Source organism: Candoia aspera, chromosome 7 (assembly GCF_035149785.1).
Source record: "Candoia aspera isolate rCanAsp1 chromosome 7, rCanAsp1.hap2, whole genome shotgun sequence".
Lineage (NCBI taxonomy): Eukaryota > Metazoa > Chordata > Lepidosauria > Squamata > Boidae > Candoia > Candoia aspera.
Window position 1 is genome coordinate 20,739,387 of NC_086159.1, and position 17,608 is coordinate 20,756,994.

A 17,608-nucleotide genomic window follows, 5' to 3' on the forward strand; every position below is an offset into this window, starting at 1 on the left:
CTTGAGGAGAGAGAGCTAGTTGGTGTTCTAGGAATCTTAGCATTGGATTACTACAGGCATTCTTCATGGGACAGCCCTTGAAGACAGTGCAGAAATTGTGGCTCCCATGCTGTGGCAGTGTGGGTGACATGTGGCAGTTCTAAGAGGTGGGTACTAAGATTACTCCCATGTTGAGATAGCTACATTGGCTGCCATTGTTTATGCTCACTTTGGTGTACAAAGCCTTACATGGCTTAGATTCAAATTACCTGCAATACTACTTACTGCTATACTTTCCACCCACACTCCTCATGTTCAAGATTACACTTCTTGTAGGTCCTGTCATGGAAAAGGAGTACGGCAGGGCTGTCTACTCTCACTCTACCTATTCAACTTGTACGCAGAACACATCATGCGACATGCTGGGCTTGAGGAATCCAAGGCTGGAGTTAAAATCGCTGGAAGAAACATTAACAATCTCAGATATGCAGATGATACCACTTTGATGGCTGAAAGTGAAGAGGAACTGAGGAGCCTTATGAAGAAGGTGAAAGAAGAAAGTGCAAAAGCTGGCTTGCAGCTAAACCTCAAAAAAACCAAGATTATGGCAACCAGCTTGATTGATAACTGGCAAATAGAGGGAGAAAATGTAGAAGCAGTGAAAGACTTTGTATTTCTAGGTGCGAAGATTACTGCAGATGCTGACTGCAGTCAGGAAATCAGAAGACACTTAATCCATGGGAGAAGAGCAATGACAAATCTCAATAAAATAGTTAAGAGCAGAGACATCACACTGACAACAAAGGTCCGCATAGTTAAAGCAATGGTGTTCCCCGTAGGAACATATGGCTGCGAGAGCTGGACCATAAGGAAGGCTGAGCGAAGGAAGATAGATGCTTTTGAACTGTGGTATTGGAGGAAAATTCTGAGAGTGCCTTGGACTGCAAGAAGATCAAACCAGTCCACCCTCCAGGAAATAAAGCCAGACTGCTCACTTGAGGGAATGATATTAAAGGCAAAACTGAAATACTTTGGCCACATAATGAGAAGACAGGACACCCTGGAGAAGATGCTGATGGAGAGTGGAGGGCAAAAGGAAGAGGGGCCAACCAAGGGCAAGGTGGATGGATGATATTCTAGAGGTGACGGACTCATCCCTGGGGGAGCTGGGGGTGTTGACGACCGACAGGAAGCTCTGGCGTGGGCTGGTCCATGAAGTCACGAAGAGTCAGAAGCGACTGAACGAATAAACAACAACAAGGTCCTGTCATGGGTACATCTAACATCAAAGGGAAAATCTGTATTTTCTGTAGTGGGATCTGTTCTGCTCTCATTATCTGTTAGCTTACTCTCTGTTAGCCTGCATTAAATGTAGACCCTTTAATCTATCCTGTCTAGCATAGATTGCTCCATGCATATTATGACCGTGATCCATCTTCACCACAGTTACTTAAATCCTGTTGCTTAGACAAGCCTGGAAGCAACCAGATCCAAAGAGATCCTATAGTTCTTTGCTTGTACATCCTGGAGCTCCTCCATTTTTAAGGTATCTTCACCTCTTCATTCTGTCTATTTTCCTGCCACCTGCCCATCATCTCATCATCTTATCTCAGCTACATGTGATAGGATCTTCATCTACATTCCTAATATAGCTGTAAGTTGAAAACCTTTAGACTCAACAACTTACTCTAAACAATAAACTTATAGTGAGCTATAAGAAGATATCATGGAATGATGTGAGTTAAGGATGTCTGAATAGTGGGATTCCAGATTTCAGATCTACTTATGAGGTAAGAATGGGGCCCAAGATATGAAATAAATTGCTGTTGTTCAGACAGTCCCCTTCCTTGTATAGCTTAAAAGGGGGATTAAGCCCTACCTTTTAGAAATTTTGAGGGTTTTTTTTAGCATTTAGCTTTAGAAATAGTTTTTAAAAAGATTTTAGAATGTTATATACTGTATGTTGGATGCATTTTTGTAAGCCACTTAGACACTTTGGAGTGGGTGGCATGTAAACAAATAATGTATTTTTATTCTTATGAAAGCTCTTTTAATATTGATTATTTTCTTTTCCCATTATGTTAAATTGCTTTTTGGTAGGGCAGAAAATGTTACAGATTGTTGAAGGATTTTCTATTCAAGTATTTTCAAGTATCTGCTTCTCTCTCCTCTTATGCAACACTCAGACTCTTCAAGATGGTGGGTGCTTGTACACGGTTGTGTCCATATATTTTACTTCTAGCTTTTTCATGATCAGAATCCATATGTTGTTACTATCCCTTTTAAATATAAATGCTAGTATAATTTGAAAGTACAAAACTTTCCCAATAGCCTGTAGAGGGGACATGAACATTTCCTAAATAAGATTTGCAACATCTGCTCTGCTCAGAGGTCTTTTTCAGAGGCTCAAAATCCTTCCCTCTCAGGCTGTTGTAATTGTAAACTTATTATTTGTTTAAATGCTTATTTATTTGTTGTGTTGGCTAGATCTGAGCTCATTTTTGGCATCTACTGCCTTTCAAAGATGCCTTACTTTTTTTTTAAAGAACATAGAAGTTTTAAGCGTGAGGATGCCATGACAGAATGATCTACCTCATATCAATCACAATATTTGTGAGAGTTTTGCTGAGAGACCATAACTGGCCCACTATCATGCAGGAAGTCCTGAACTTGGTGCCTTCTGATCCCAGTCTAGCATTCTACTATTCAGGTGACTTCTTCCAATGCAAATTGCAAAGCATGTGGAACTAGAAAAAGCCTTGAGCTACCCACAATATCACAGACTGAAGGGATACCACGCATGCAAGTACTGTAATCATAGCTCCTGTTCCAGGAAGGACTGAAGTTATCTTAACACCTTACATCCGAATCTATCTGCAAACTGCATTCCATTGTTCTGTAGCTGTGGTCACCTCCTTTTGCACTGGGCAGACAGCAAAGCAAAACAGCAGCTAGCATTACATTTTTCTAAGGAATGCCCAAGGCACCCCACATTGTGTCCCATAGGCATTCCTAAAAAATAAAAATGGTGATGGCTGCAACCAAAAGTTAAGTTGGGGGTGTTAAACATTCTAGAGAGGGCATCAGGAAGCAACTTCACCAGTTTGCATTCTGGTAAATGGGCATGTTGTGACCGACTGTACCCCTCATGATAGCCATTGTATAAGAGTGCACATGACACACTTTCAGTATGCTAAATGTGCCCACCCACACACCCACAAATAAGGTGCCCTTCTCTTGGTTCGGAAAAGTGGTCAGTAGTATTTAACGCAAATGGAAAGTTAAGAAGAACCAAAAGTTTCTTTTCTATTTGTTCTCCAATCTAATATATCAACCAGTGTATCAAAGATATATTTTTATTTTTTGAAGGCTTGAAGTTTAGGGTAGCCACATGTCCCATTTCCAGAGAATGACCTCTGTCTCAAAAGCTGCAGTAGCCAGCCCTCTGTTTGAAGGGAAAGGAACCATCTGAAGCGTGAGCCATTTGACTTGCCCTTCAGTAGTGAAGGACCACAAACTAACAGGCATATATCACTGGGTGGATCATAATCTTCCCAATTATTTGGTGCTCTGTTATTAATCATAGTTATGGTTAATGAACGGGGAGGGTGTAGGTAAATTTTATATATACATGACCATTGATTTCCCTGTACTTGTTTTATTGTCGTGTGGTGAAAATTCATTTCCTCTTTTCTCTTGAGGGGGATATACTAATTTATACTGTTTCAAGCAAAAAGGAATATTTTAACTTCAAAATTGAATGAATGGGGAGAAGAAGGTTTTTGATTTCCCAGTGTAACCTACAACCGCAGGATTCTCTGGCAGCCTCCTGTCCACACACTAACCAGGCCCAAGCCTGCTTAGCTTCTGAGCACACACTGGGTCAGCCAGATACTGCTATTTGTCGGGATGGGAGGAGGGAAAGAGTCGCTCAGCACACACCTTTTGTCATGGACTTGTTTTTGCCTTATTGGCTTCCAGCACTTATCAGCAGCACTGCCACTTACCAGCAGCATCTGGGCAGTCTTCCTGCCACACATTTCCTTTCCCCTGGCACTATTCACATGCCCATATTTCCTTCCGGTACAACGTTCCAGTGCTATGTTGCTTTCAGAAAAAAAAAAGGGGGGGTGGAAGCTGTCCTTTTGGTAGTTGCCAATGGGTTGCTGCTTCTGGCCAGCTAAAGTTCAGTTTTGGTGCATTTCCTGTCCATACATACATGTCCAACAAAATTAGCATTTCTCCCATGAGAAATAAATGTTGCCTTGGCTCAGTTCCATTACAGTGGTGATGCAGATATGTAAATTACGCTTTTTATAAAAATAGCAATCTCTTTTACTATATGTTTTGGATAAAGTTTAAAATGGTTAATTAAGGGCTTCTAGTGGAAGAGTGCCTAATTATCTAGGGTCTTTCATCAGCTAACAATCTTGTGCTTAAGATTTCTAATTACTTTCTGGCAATGGCTGAGCCTGTTTCTTGAAGCAGCAAACATTCAAGCATGTATGTTGGGCAGATACTTTCCTTGTATTGCTTACAATTCATGCACTGTGGTAGATAACCACAGTGGAAAAGGAGTACAAATGCAGATCTCAATGATTCACTGTGAAGTAGAATTGAAGAGTAGATTCTAAGCACCATGTTATATGATTTCCAAAATCTGCCCTTCTAAATTTTCTTTGTATTGATTGGACCAGGAGGTTAAATTAGGTTTGTTTATTGTCTCAATTTATATGGCCACGCATCTCAAATTCATGACTTTGGGCAGCTAACGATTATTAAATGTAGCTTCCTCAACCTGATTACCTCAAGATGTGACATATTACAGCTGTTAGAAAGTCTGGGAAACATAGTCTAATGTTTGTGGAGGTGTATGTGTGTATATCTGTCTGTGTATGTATGTGTGTGCATATGTAATATATATCTTCCCCATAATATGTTAGTATACATTTAATACCCCAGAATGTAGTCTATATTTGTCCATAAAATTCCAGGCAACACTGAGCAGGTGATCCAAGCAATCAGTTGAGGCTCTGCTCCAGTTACGTTCCTGCCTACTTTGAGCAAAGTAGTCGCGCTCAGTCCTTTTAGATATTACTTTGAGATCTGATGCTCTGGGGTGGGGGAGAGTTAGAATGACTAGCTGAATACCATCACAAGACAAAGTTATGGTTTAAACCAAGAGTTTCCTGTGTTTGGAGATTTCTATGTCTCTTAGCTACTAATTCTTCCTAATGAATGTTTTGCAATCATTGTCCTCTTTTCTGCAGCTGGAAATCACAGAGTCAGTAGGGAGTTAAGGGGAACTGTGTTGCTATACCCTTCCTCTGTCCCTTGGGAACACAAAACAAATGTATATGTGGTATGTACATGGATACCAGAAGTTGGCAAGAGTTCATATGTACAACTATGTAGACTCCTTCCCCAACCCTACCAGCAACTAATGCAGCTTTTCATGGTAACTAGATTGTCTATCTTTATTCTAAATGATGTCTCAACAAATAGCAATACCTGGCTGATCTCAACTGGGCTTGGAAGCAGAGCAGGGTTGGGTCTGGTTGTCCTTGGATGGGCAACTGCACTTTAGGCAAACTGGGAGATCAAAACCACATCATAAAAGCTGGCGGTAGCAAACTACATCAATGTTGATGCCAATACAACTGCACAAACATGTCCATAGAATCACCAGGAGGTCCAGCTCAACTCAGGAGAGCATTTATTTTTATTCTAGATGATAAGAATTTAATCCTCTTGCAGCACTTTCTTTTACAAGAATCTAGAACTGGGTGACCTTTCCTGTTTTGATAGCCTTTGTATTGTGCAATACTGATCTATGATTTTGCTTTAATACATTTTCTGGTTTGTTGCTGTTACCTCTGATTAGGTTGTGCTTTGCTTACCCTGTTTTCCTCTTTGGTTTCATTACAGTATCTCCATTTTATACTTTTCTGTGGATGCACAAAACTGCCTGATCAAACTAACATGATTGTTTCATCGTGCACAATTATGCCACCTCCAACTGTCTAAGGCAAATGTTTCTCTCTACCTGAAAATCCTTTTTGAAAGAAAATGGGCGAGGCTGAATTTGAACCCATGCATGTGCTCAACTACTGTACTGAGCTACGGACCCTGCGTTTATTCACGTGGCATTTATCAGGGCACAAGGTTGGGAAAACCTGGTCTGCTTGGTCCTTCGTAAAAGTAATACAGAGAAAACAGGTCTCTCTTGTAAAGTCCTTGGTGTTGTCTAAATGTCAATAGAGAAGACAAATGAAAAGGGAGGTGGGGAGAGACAAATTTAACAAGCCAGCAGAAAGAAGGGAAAAGATTGGGAGGTTTATCATGACAAGATACAACTGTAAGCAAACATGTTTATTAGCTCAGCTTTGTTTGGCTTAGGATGGAAACTAAGTTTGAACCCAAGGCATTTTGGAGCAGGTAACTTTTTGTTCAAAATCATTGAAGCATTTCCCCACAATCTGCTGTCCTCCAGATGTGTTGGGATACAAGGCTGAGACTGATGGAAGTTGTCATCTAAAACACTGTATAATCCAAGTCAGGAAGGCATCATACTGAATTGTTAATGAACAATTTGTGTAAAATGATCAGATTCAGCTCTCTGAATTTGGAGGCCAGGCACACATTCAGACTGTACATTTTTAATAATGGGTGCCATGAAATAGTATTTTTGGAGATTGGTTATCCATGTTTTTCCAGGCAAAGCATCACAAATATGGCTAAGTAGTGGTTTGATGTCTTTGGTCTCTTCCCGTTTTATCTAAATGCACAATCAGATAAATCCATATATTAAAATTTCTAGTTCTCCCTGCAGTTGAAGAAAAATTTGCCGTGAATACATATTTTTGCCGTTCTTTTCTTTGCTCCCTCAAGCCAACTGCTTCATTACACTACCAGCGAGAACATTTGCTCATCTGGGAAACTTTGGCTCTGCCCCTTCTGATTCTATACAATGCAGGTCAAGCCTCTTTTTGTCAGGACAGAGGAGGAAATGGATGTTTTGACCGATGTATGGATCTCCTAAGGGGAAGCCCCCACTTCTGCACGCAGAACATAGTATGTTTCTCTGTGTGCTTCCCTGCCACAGGAAGTGCTGAAAATAGAGAAAAGGATGGGATGGAAGGAGTTTGGGGTTATGTTTTCCCAGATGGGAATCCAGCATTACTCCTGGTTTTCCTGTTAGCATTTTGTCTTCTGGACATCCGTCCTGTTCATCGAAGCTTATTGTTGTCTCATGTGTCACTTTTTAAAAAGTTTCATTGTTTGTTAATCTTGAGGTTGAAGACAGCAAATCTGTCTCAGTAGGGATCAAGTGGCAAAGCAATGAAATGGCTTAACTAATATTATCCAAGCCTGCTGTGAGCTGTTGTAGGAGCTCTAATGATATCCCTTAAAAAAGAGAGAAGGAATCTTTTTGTAATTAACATTAATATTTGAGTTACAGTGACATAGCATTAACAAGGAATAGGTCGTGAATTATTTCTTCATGGTGCAGAATTTTCTGTGTTGGTTTTTGAGCATTCTCGGATGAATGACCCTTGGTGAAATCCAAGATTGAACAAAGCTTAAAAACACTGTGGTCTTCCTGATGAGATAGGGCATAAAAAAACAGGAGTTCTTAGTTTAGAGGTATGACAAGAGGAGAGACACACACAGTTTGTTTCAGTGTCATAGAGATATTTTTAAATGATTTTTTGGTACACACAAACAGGCAAGGTAAAGCAAATGCTTTTCACGTACTAAACAAAACTAGTTTTAGTATATATCCATATCTTATACAATTACATTATTTATATTTATGTTAGCTTACTTAATAATAGGAAATGAATCAGAAAATACACTATTATATGTAGTCCAGATTTCTAAATAATAGTCAGGACTCTAGATGATAGAATAATTTTTTTTAATACGAAAAGAAAATATATCCTTCCAATCTTGCAGCAGCAATTCTTTGAGATCATAAAAGTGTGTAATATCTGCTGCTTTTGTGCTGCTCATAATTTCCAAACCATAGCCATTTAATTCAAAAGAACATGAGTATTTATAAAAGCAAGTGAGGTTCCCCAAAGAAAATATATGAAAGGACTTTTGGTCAACAAGGGAGCCAGCATAATGCAAGACCATACAGCTAGTCCTTGTTTAGTGGCCACAATTGGGACCGGCAACTTGGTTGTTAAGTGCATGGTTGCTAAGTGAAACATCACGATTTTACAATCTTACTTCAACTTTTCTTTGCTCTACAGGCCTGCGAAGGACATAAATGTGAGGACTGGTCGCAAAGTTACTTTTTTATCACTGTTGTAACTGCAAACAGTTGCTAAATGAGGCAGTCACTAAACAAGGACTACCTGTATTTCATGAACCGTTGAATTTTAACCACCGCCTCTACAACAGTTATCTAATTTTTTTTCATTTCTTCCTGAAAAGCACCATAAATTTTTAGTAGACATGAAATTAATAACTTGTGTTGATTAATTGTAATTATAAATCTACAGAAATACAGTGTAGATGCTAAAATTGACTTACACTGACATTCATGTACTGAACACTCCAGTGTTTTATTCCGTGTGTCCATATACTCCTAAAAATATAATTATTCATGGTGGGCAAACAAATTAATACATTATTTTTAAAGGATTGTGGCACCATAAAGTTTGAGAGATCTTGGCCTTGAGATTCTCTTTTGCTGCCCCCCTCTGCAGGGAGGCAGGACTCATTCGATTGGTCCGCCCCTGGCAACTGATGGACCCAATGGCGTTCCAAAGGGAGGTTGGGGCTATACCCGAGGATCTGCACAGTCCAGCAGAGGCCCTGGCTACTGCCTGGAATAGGGAGGCGGCTGGGGCCTTGGACAGGATCATGACTGTGCAGCCTCTCTTGCACCATCGAACCCGACACTCCCTGTGGTTTATGGAGGAGCTGAGGGTTTTGAAGAGGGTTAAGAGATGCCTAGAGTGCCGCTGGAGGAAGACTAGGACCGAATCCAACCAAACATAAGCTAGAGCCACTATTAAGGCCTACCTTGTGGCAGTAAGAATGGTGAAACATCAATATTTCTCTGCTCTTATTGCATCCATAGAATGCCACCCAGATGTTTAAGTTCATCTGATCCCTATTGGGGAAGGTGGGTCCAGTAACCCACCTACAGGGCTGTGCAGAGGAGTTTTCCAAGCATCTGGAGGATAAAATTGCTCAGATTTGTACCAAGTTGGATGCCAAGCGTGGGGCATGGCCTGTGGAGATGCCTGGGGAACGTACTTGCCTGGTTATCAGGGAACAGTTTGATCATGTTGGGCCCAAGGAAGTGGACAGGGCCCTCTGGACTGTAAATGCCACCATTTGCCAATTAGATCCATGTCCCTCCTGGCTGGTGAAGGCAACTCAGGAGGTGACGTGTGAGTGAGTCCAGGCAATGGTGAATTCATCCTTGAGGGAGGGAGGGAGTGTTTCTGGTGGCCTTTAAAAAGGCACTGGTGCAGGAAGCCATTGCTGGATCCCACCGTACTAGACAATTTTCATCCAGTCTCCCACCTCCCCATTTTAGGGAAGGTGGTTGAGAAAGTGGTGGCATTGTAGCTCCAGAGGGTCCTGGATGAAACAGATTATCTGGACCCTTTCCAGTCATGTTTCAGGCCCGGATATGGGACAGAAACAGCCTTGGTCACACTTGTGGATGATCTCTGGTGGGAGCGGGATGGAGGCAGTGCATCCATACTGGCTCTTCTTGACCTCTCAGCGGCTTTCAATAACACCAACCATGGTATCCTTTTGGGTTGGCTCAGGGAGTTGGGGGTGGGTGGCATGGTTTTGCGCTGGTTCACCTCCTTCCTCCAGGGCCTGTCCCAATCAGTGTTGATGGGGAGCAAGAGATCCGACCCTCAGCCCCTCCTTTGTGGGGTGCTGCAGGTTCAATACTCTCCCCACTCCTTTTTAACATCTACATGAAACTGCTGGGCAAGATCATCCATCACCAGAGAATGAGGTATCATCAATATGCTGATGATACTCAACTATACATCTCCATCCCGGGTGATGTAAGTGAGGCTGTAACCACCCTCTTTCGCTGCCTGGAGGCTGTGGGGGTCTGAATGGGAACAACAGGCTTCAACTGAACCCTGGTAAGACGGAGAGGGTGTGAGTTGGGGGCTCCCAAGTATCTGGGAATTTGCCCTCTTTGGCTCTGGATAGGGTTGCACTGCCCCAGACAGATCCAGTGTGGAACCTGGGGGTTCTCCTGGAGTCACGAATCCTGCTCGAAAAGCAGGTGGCAGTCGTGGTCAGGGGAGCCTTTGCACAACTTCATGTTGTGCGCCAGCTATGCCCTTTCCTGGATCGGAAGGCCCTCCGGTCAGTCACTCGCCCTGGTCATCTCCTGCATAGACTACTGCAATGCACTCTACATGGGGCTACCCTTGAAGAGTATCTCAAAGCTACAGCTGGTGCAAAATGCGGCAGCGCAAGCAGTCTTAGAAGCCCCTAGAAGAGCACATATAACACCGTTGCTGTGTGAGCTGCATTGGGTGCCAGTTTGCTTCCAGGTCCAATTCAAGGTGTTTAAAGCCCTACATGGCATGGGTCCAGGTTGCCTGAGGGACCGCCTCACCCGCATTGCATCAACCCGTCCCACCCAGTGAGGCAGAGAAGGCATGTTATGGACCCTGTCCATGAGAGATTGTCAATTGGAGTGGGAGGGGGGATAGCCAATCATGGGGATAGTTGGTGCCATGATGTGGCTCTGAGGAATTTGTTTTATATAAATTTTCAATATTTTCAATATTTTGTATTTCATATTTATATTTTTATGATGTATTTGTTTTTATGTTTTTAATTTCTTGTTATTTTAACTGAATTGTAAACTGCCCAGAGTCGCTTGCGAGATGGGCGGTGCAGAAATAGAATAAATAAAAATAGATTAAAAGGTACAACTGTGAAGAAGGCAAGATTGTATTCTAGAGGCTTCTTTCTCTCATATTACTATACATATGCAAGGATAAATACCTTTTTTAGATTGATGGGTATTTGGAATGCTGAGGGCACGTCACGGGTGGTTCTCTCAATATAGTTGCCACCTGGTGTTCTGTAACTGCTGGAAATGGCCCCTTACAAAACATCCATTTCTGGAAGATAAACTGGTGAGGTTCTGCAAGCAACTCTCTGCAGTCCCGCTGTCACCCCCCTAAAAAAAGGCTCTCTACCACACCAACTAATTTTGTCCCTATTTCCAGCCGGATGAGCTGACTTCCAGCGAAGCACTGTTCTCTAGCCACCACCTCCAGATTGTACTTTCTGATACTATCCATGGGCCCCAGAGACAATCTTCAATCAAAATTATTCTGGAGTCTGGGGTTTTGCTTTGTGGCGTGCCATCTTTTCATTTAATATTTTTAAGTTTAAAGGGATAGGAAGACTGACAGGAACCAACAGAAGTATCAACTGGTGTATTGGTTCCAAGGTTACGGTATTGCCGAGGCCTACCTGAACAATATATTCTGTTCTCCATCATTAAAAATAAACAACAGGCATCCTAAAATATTGGTTAGAATTGAAGCTAACCCCTTTGACTGAAATACTCTTGGATATTTTGACTTCTGTATTGATTAGTTTTATAATGATTGATTGAAACTATTTGTATTACTAACCTATCAATAATACTGTTTTATAACTATGATACCATTTTACAGGTTTGTGCATTTGGGGGCAGAGAGAATTTAAAACCTGCCATTTCAGATCCACAGCATGACCTTAATGCTCTGGATTATTACATGTTACACATACATTGTTTTTCAGCAAACCCCTGCTTCACGTTATCTATATGTTGTTGTTTTTAAATGCTGTTATCAGCCTTCCCCAGGCTACTATCCCCTGGTTTTGTGATAAAAGCCCACATATGTCCTGCTGGCTTAATTGTCAGTTTAAATGGACTATTAATGTTTGATACTTAGGGAGTGTATTGCTTGTATTCAGCACTAACTTGTACCAGTGGAAAACAAAATGCATTCTTTTCTGGACTATCAGGTGTTATCTGATTTCTGTGAAAACTGATGCAATTTGATGCATAGTTTCATTGTAGGTATTTAGTAGATCTATCACTTTCCTGCCTAATTGTGCCACTTACAGAGGTTCTTTAATTGCTATTTATTTATTTATTTATTTATTTATTTATTTATTTATTTTGTGAAGGGAAAATAGGCAGTATCTGAAATAGATATCAGTTTTGTCTCTTAAAATAGGCAGATTTGGGCAATTTCACAGAACCCTTTTTCCAGTATGATTTTTCTCTTAGACAAATAATATTTTTTTAATTTTTTTTTTAACAATTTTGTAAAAATTTGCAATTGTAGATGTATATTCAGGTGTGATATATATTTTCTCATAACAAAAGGCAGGGAATATTCCTCTCTGCTTGGTAAGCTTGAGAAGGTTTGAAGAAAGTTTTGCTTTGCAGCATAAATTAGAAAGTTGCTCTGCAACCAGAAATACATAGCAAGCAACAGAGAAAGGAGATCCTGCCCGAGTTGCATATTTTCCTGGCCACACTTGCTGAAAAATTGTACTGTTTTGTTTTTAAACATACTGGATATTTTTTTCTCAGTTAAAAAAAAACTTGAGCTGGTGGGAATATAAAGCTCTCTTCAAAGAATCTCATTTTTGTTGTCTGAACTTTTCATATAGCCTTCCCCATACTTGGTGTTTTCTTGATGTGTTGGACTACAATTCTCACAAAGAACCATGTTTACTGGAGATGATGGACTTGGAGTTCAATGCAGGGACCAAAATTCCATATTGGAAGGGTAGAGAAAAGTACGCAATAGCCTTACATTAAGCTACAAGCCATTCCATGAACACGTACAGAGCAGCTGCACACCAAAAGCCTCATCAGGAAGCATCCAGAATAATTTTTCCCTTTGAAAGAGAAGTAATCCAGCCAAGGATTGGGTTGGTCAGGATAAGAAAGAAGGAAATAAAGAAGAACTGGAATTAGAAAAGCAGTCAAAGAGCAGCTGCTGGTGAAAGGTGATTACAGCTTATTTCAAGGCCACTTCCTGCATGCCAGTGATAGGACAGTAAACAAACGCCTCTTCGGAAGCACAAAAAACGGGCAGGAGCTGATGTGTGGAAAGAAAGGGTCACCACAGGGTCTTCTTCTGTCTGGCAAGAGGAAGCTCTTGATCACGGGGCCCTGGGAATCTGGAGTGGGTGTGCCTGTGAGAGGCTGTGCTCAGCCACTTGCTGCTCTGAAGATTTCTTCTTGCTTGATGTGCTTCCCACCATTCACCCCACCAGAGAACTCCTTTTCTCCTGCTTGTATTCCTTCTGGATGGTTGTGCTTTGTGTCCCTGCTGTTTCCCAAGGCGAGGTTGACAGTCCTAAGACTATTACGCTGCTCAGGGGCTCCAGCTGTGGTTTGACCCCCCTCCCCTCTTGCCAGTTGATGTCCCATGGAGGCTAACCACAGGGCCATCCAAAGTTGGTAGGCTGCCTGTCTGCTCTTTCTGAGACTCCCCATGATGATGATATCTGTTTTTGCCTTGGCAAATTGTTCCCCTTCTAATCCTCTGATGGAGAGTTTACTTGGCCCTAAGTTTTATTTCAGGGCTGCAGCCAGAACATACGAAGTTGCTGTAAAGCAATGCAGGCTTTTTGAAATGGTAGTAGGAACAACACTAAACATTTAGAAATAATAGGCCTGCATGGAACAAATCCATTTATGTATTAAAATTTTGAAGAGACTGAGAAAGAAAAAAGAATTTGAAGCACTCAAGTCTCTTGCGAATATGAGAGAAGGCTTAAATTCCTTTCAAGAAATGTGTCTATATTAACTACATATTACAACTTCACCTTATTGAAAAGAAAATTATGGGGGATCTTTGTTTTTACAATGAAGTTTGTTTTTAAAGAAAGTTTGTTGTTTTTGTTCTCACGCATGAGTTCCATACATGGGAACTATTTTGTAACCTTCCCAAGCTGGTGCCATCAAGTAGAGTATTATCTTGAGAGGACAGAATATATAGGAAGGTTCAGCATTGCACAAAGCCGTGATTTGTTTTACTATGGTTTGTTAAGATGCAGCAGCTGTGGTTTCACAAAAGGCTAAACTGTAAACAATGACCTACAGACCACAGTGGCTGGATTCATTCAATATGCTTAGCCAAAACCAAATAAGCCACACTATGGCTTAGAGAGCAACACAGCCACATTGGGTGTTACTGATGGGATGGTAAATAGTGACATTGGAGGGAAGCGTAAGAAAATGAGTAGGTTTACGCAACTTGCCAGGCTGTAATAAAGTTTGGCTTAGTGTGCTGTGCTATCAACCATCACACTTAACTTAGAGCAATTGTTGAGCACATCAGTGGCTAAACTGAGCCCCTGGTTCATATTTTGTCTCTGATACGAACCTACTAAAAGTGTGCTTAAATATGCTGAGTTCTCCATCTCTAGCCTTCCATCTGCAATGGGAGAAGAGCTACCAACTTTCTATGATTTTTGTAAGAAATAAACGAGATTATAGATGAGAAGATTTCCGGATATGGGGAAAAAGTTAGTGTGGATAGTTGGGCTCAATCATCATTTTGCAAATGTCGCTTACATGCATGTGGTATCATGGGAGATGGAGCTCCAAGAAAGCTCGCCGTTATTCCCCACTTCTCTTCCCTTTCAGATCTTGGACTCCTGAGCAGAAGGCTCCTATTTCTTTTTGTGTCCCAACATGCCTGAAGAAGTACTCACTGCACTTTTATTTCCTGCCAGGCTTTCAGAATGGTAGGATCGGCTCTGCAACATCTCATGGACTCCAGAGGCTTCAGGGTCATCCCCCACTTCCAAAACTATTGTGTAAGAGACAATGAACTTTTTTCCTACCATGGAAAACTCTCTCCCCCCCCCCACCCCCAATTTTGGCTTATGGCTTTAACATAATGCCCTCTTGAGAAGCAGTGAGAGGAGAGGCGGAGAGCTGCTTTTCAAAGCAAAGTGGGGGAAGGAACCTTTTCCCTTTGTTTCTAATGAATGTGGAGCAGAAGCTCTTTCCACTGTAGCTGTAAAATAGAAATTACTTTAGGAAGAACAAGGGAACTGTGACCTCAGCAACCACCAATTATTCATTAGAAAATTTTTAGAGACTCTATTCATCCTTGGCCTTAGCAGCAACACAAATTGCCTTTTGTTGTCCTCTGAATGAGTTGGACTCATTAGGAGTCTTTCTCTATGATCAAACAATATTGCTAAATGCACGAGGCTGTCTGACTAATTGCCACTGCTGTCATCATCATTACTTCTGTCCACATGTCACTTGTGCTGCCAAGAGGTTGCATTAACAAAGCACAGAATATTTGGTAATCCTCAAGGAGAGGTTTGCTATTTCCCCTGCTCTAGATAATTCATTTCTACTGCTTATGTTTGTTTGCTTGTCTATTCTTCATTAAAAAGAAAAAGAAAAAAGTAAATGTAGCAAAACAAAACAGCGCATGGGTCAAGTTTGGTATATTTCAGTTACTAACTAGATATACAGTTAATAGGTTAACAACAGGAAGTACCACATTTAGTGGAATTAAAATGGTGTATAGATTATTGTTCTTCTGTTACAATGTTTGTGGAAGATTGGGACTTGGAATGTAAGACCAATAAATGGTGAAGTGCATGAAGTAATTGAATGAAAAAAAATTTGGGTGTCTGTGAAAATAAGATCAAGGGAAAGGATGAGATAGGTCTGAACGAAGGTGGTCTGATCCTATGGTGTGGAATGGATAAATACATGCAGAGAAGTGAAGTGCAGGTTTAATTATGAATGAAAGGGCTTACCCAAGGAAATTGCCTGGCTTGCGGGATACCAAGGAGGCCAATTTCTGGAGGAGCCAATTTTATGGAGTCAGAGGAAGGAGAAATGGTCTTCAGTATTTGGAGCTGGAGCTGCAGTGGCAACCAGGCAGCACCCATTGTGGCTACCATTGTTGGAGAAACAAGCAGAGAAAGGGGTTGGAGACACCAGATCCAGTGTTGGGAAATAATTTGCAGCATTCCTTGGAGGACTGGAGTGCTTGGGAATAATAGCACTTTTGAAGACAGTGAGTCCTTAGCCACATAGGGAGTTTTCCGTCTCCCAGTGTGATGGAGTGCTTTCAGAGTTAGAGAAGACAACAGCAGTGACATCAGCACCAGCTAGCATTGGGATTCCAAAGAAGATGGTGGCTCCCCTTTCACCTGAGAAAACCTAAAGGATCCAGAAATAAAATGCTGATTGCTGGCAAAAGCATGACAAAAATTGGGCAGGGGGGCTTAGAAATTGGACTGGAAGCCCCTTGGGGAATGGAGTTGGTTATCCCAGGAGATGAGCTCCTTGGGCAGGTTTAAACCAGATGGAGGATCTCCAGTGATATTGGTGCCCCCACGGGAATAACTAGGCCACAGCTTCAGAGGGGAGTTTGGGGTACCTATTTGTACCTGCATTTGGGTGGACCCCCTGGGTGAGAGATGGAGACCCTAAGAAGGGCCTCAGTCAAGAGCAGGGTTTCTCAGCCAGGGTTCTGTGGAACCCTAGGGTTCTGTGAGAGGTCACTAGGGGTTCCCTGGGAGATCATCAAATATTTCAAATTCGGGCAATTTTACATTAAAGAGGTAAGTTTCATTCTTTATTTTTACTTTAAGAACACTGTTGATGCATATACAGGCCTACCCATGAAACAAATATAATAATTTTGTAACTTCTGGCCTATATTTGAGCCTGAATGTGCAGGGTTCCCTGAGGCCTGAAAAAATATTTCAAGGGTTCCCCCAGGGTCAGAAAGTTGAGAAAGGCTGGTCTAGAGTGAGAGTATAGGCTGTAGAGGTTGGGGAAGATTCTCTTGGAACCAGAGAAGGAGTTCCAGCTGATCCTACCATGATAGTGGTGAGGTGAGGTGTGGGGAATATATGATGTAGTAAGGCAGGAAGGCAGTGTGAGTGGTGTTGCCAGATTGCTGGCCTTCCAAGCGAAGGGGTGTGAGAGTTGTTGGTGTGCAATTGTATAAGAGGAAGTAAGTAGAGCAACTCATGTTGGGAGATGGAATCCAAGATGATGGAGAAGGTGAGCCAATCCTGCTTGTGATGGGTTGGGGAGATAAAGTGGGGGCAGGGGAGTAAAGCAGGCCATTTTAGGAGAAGGGGAGCCAGCAGTTTGATGCCAGGTCCCACTTCCATCTGGCAGCCCCAATTCTGAGGCCCATGATCTTCTCTCAGTTTGTTAATGGTAAAAGTCAGGACTGTCTGTAATAACACCTTGCTCATCAATGAATTGTTTGGAGGGGAGCAGGCCGACCTAGCATGTATTATCAAAATCTGATTTGGTAGGTGTAATGGTATGTAGGAATGATCTTGGGAGACGGGGAAGAGCCACAGCCAGGGCAACAGTCTGAGGCAGCTTAGCCCGCAGCAGGAATATGGACGTGGAAAATGTGTCCTAACAGTCAGGAATCACGCTGAGACAAGGAGTAGGTCTCTAGTGTTTATTACTGCTACATTAAACAGAATCCTAACAAACTGAAGAAGCGTGGGAAAAACCCAGACAGATAAACCCTGAACGTTAAGGCGGGTCTGATCTGTGTCTCTTTGAATGGCTGCTTAATTCCTCAGTACT

At 41.8% G+C, this 17,608-nt stretch overlaps 1 protein-coding gene across 1 annotated transcript in view; it reads left to right on the forward strand.

Annotated features, from left to right (window-relative positions):
- DENND2A (DENN domain containing 2A) overlaps positions 1 to 17,608 on the forward strand; it is an 80,837-nt gene that overhangs the window by 15,566 nt on the left and 47,663 nt on the right. The window lies entirely within an intron of this gene.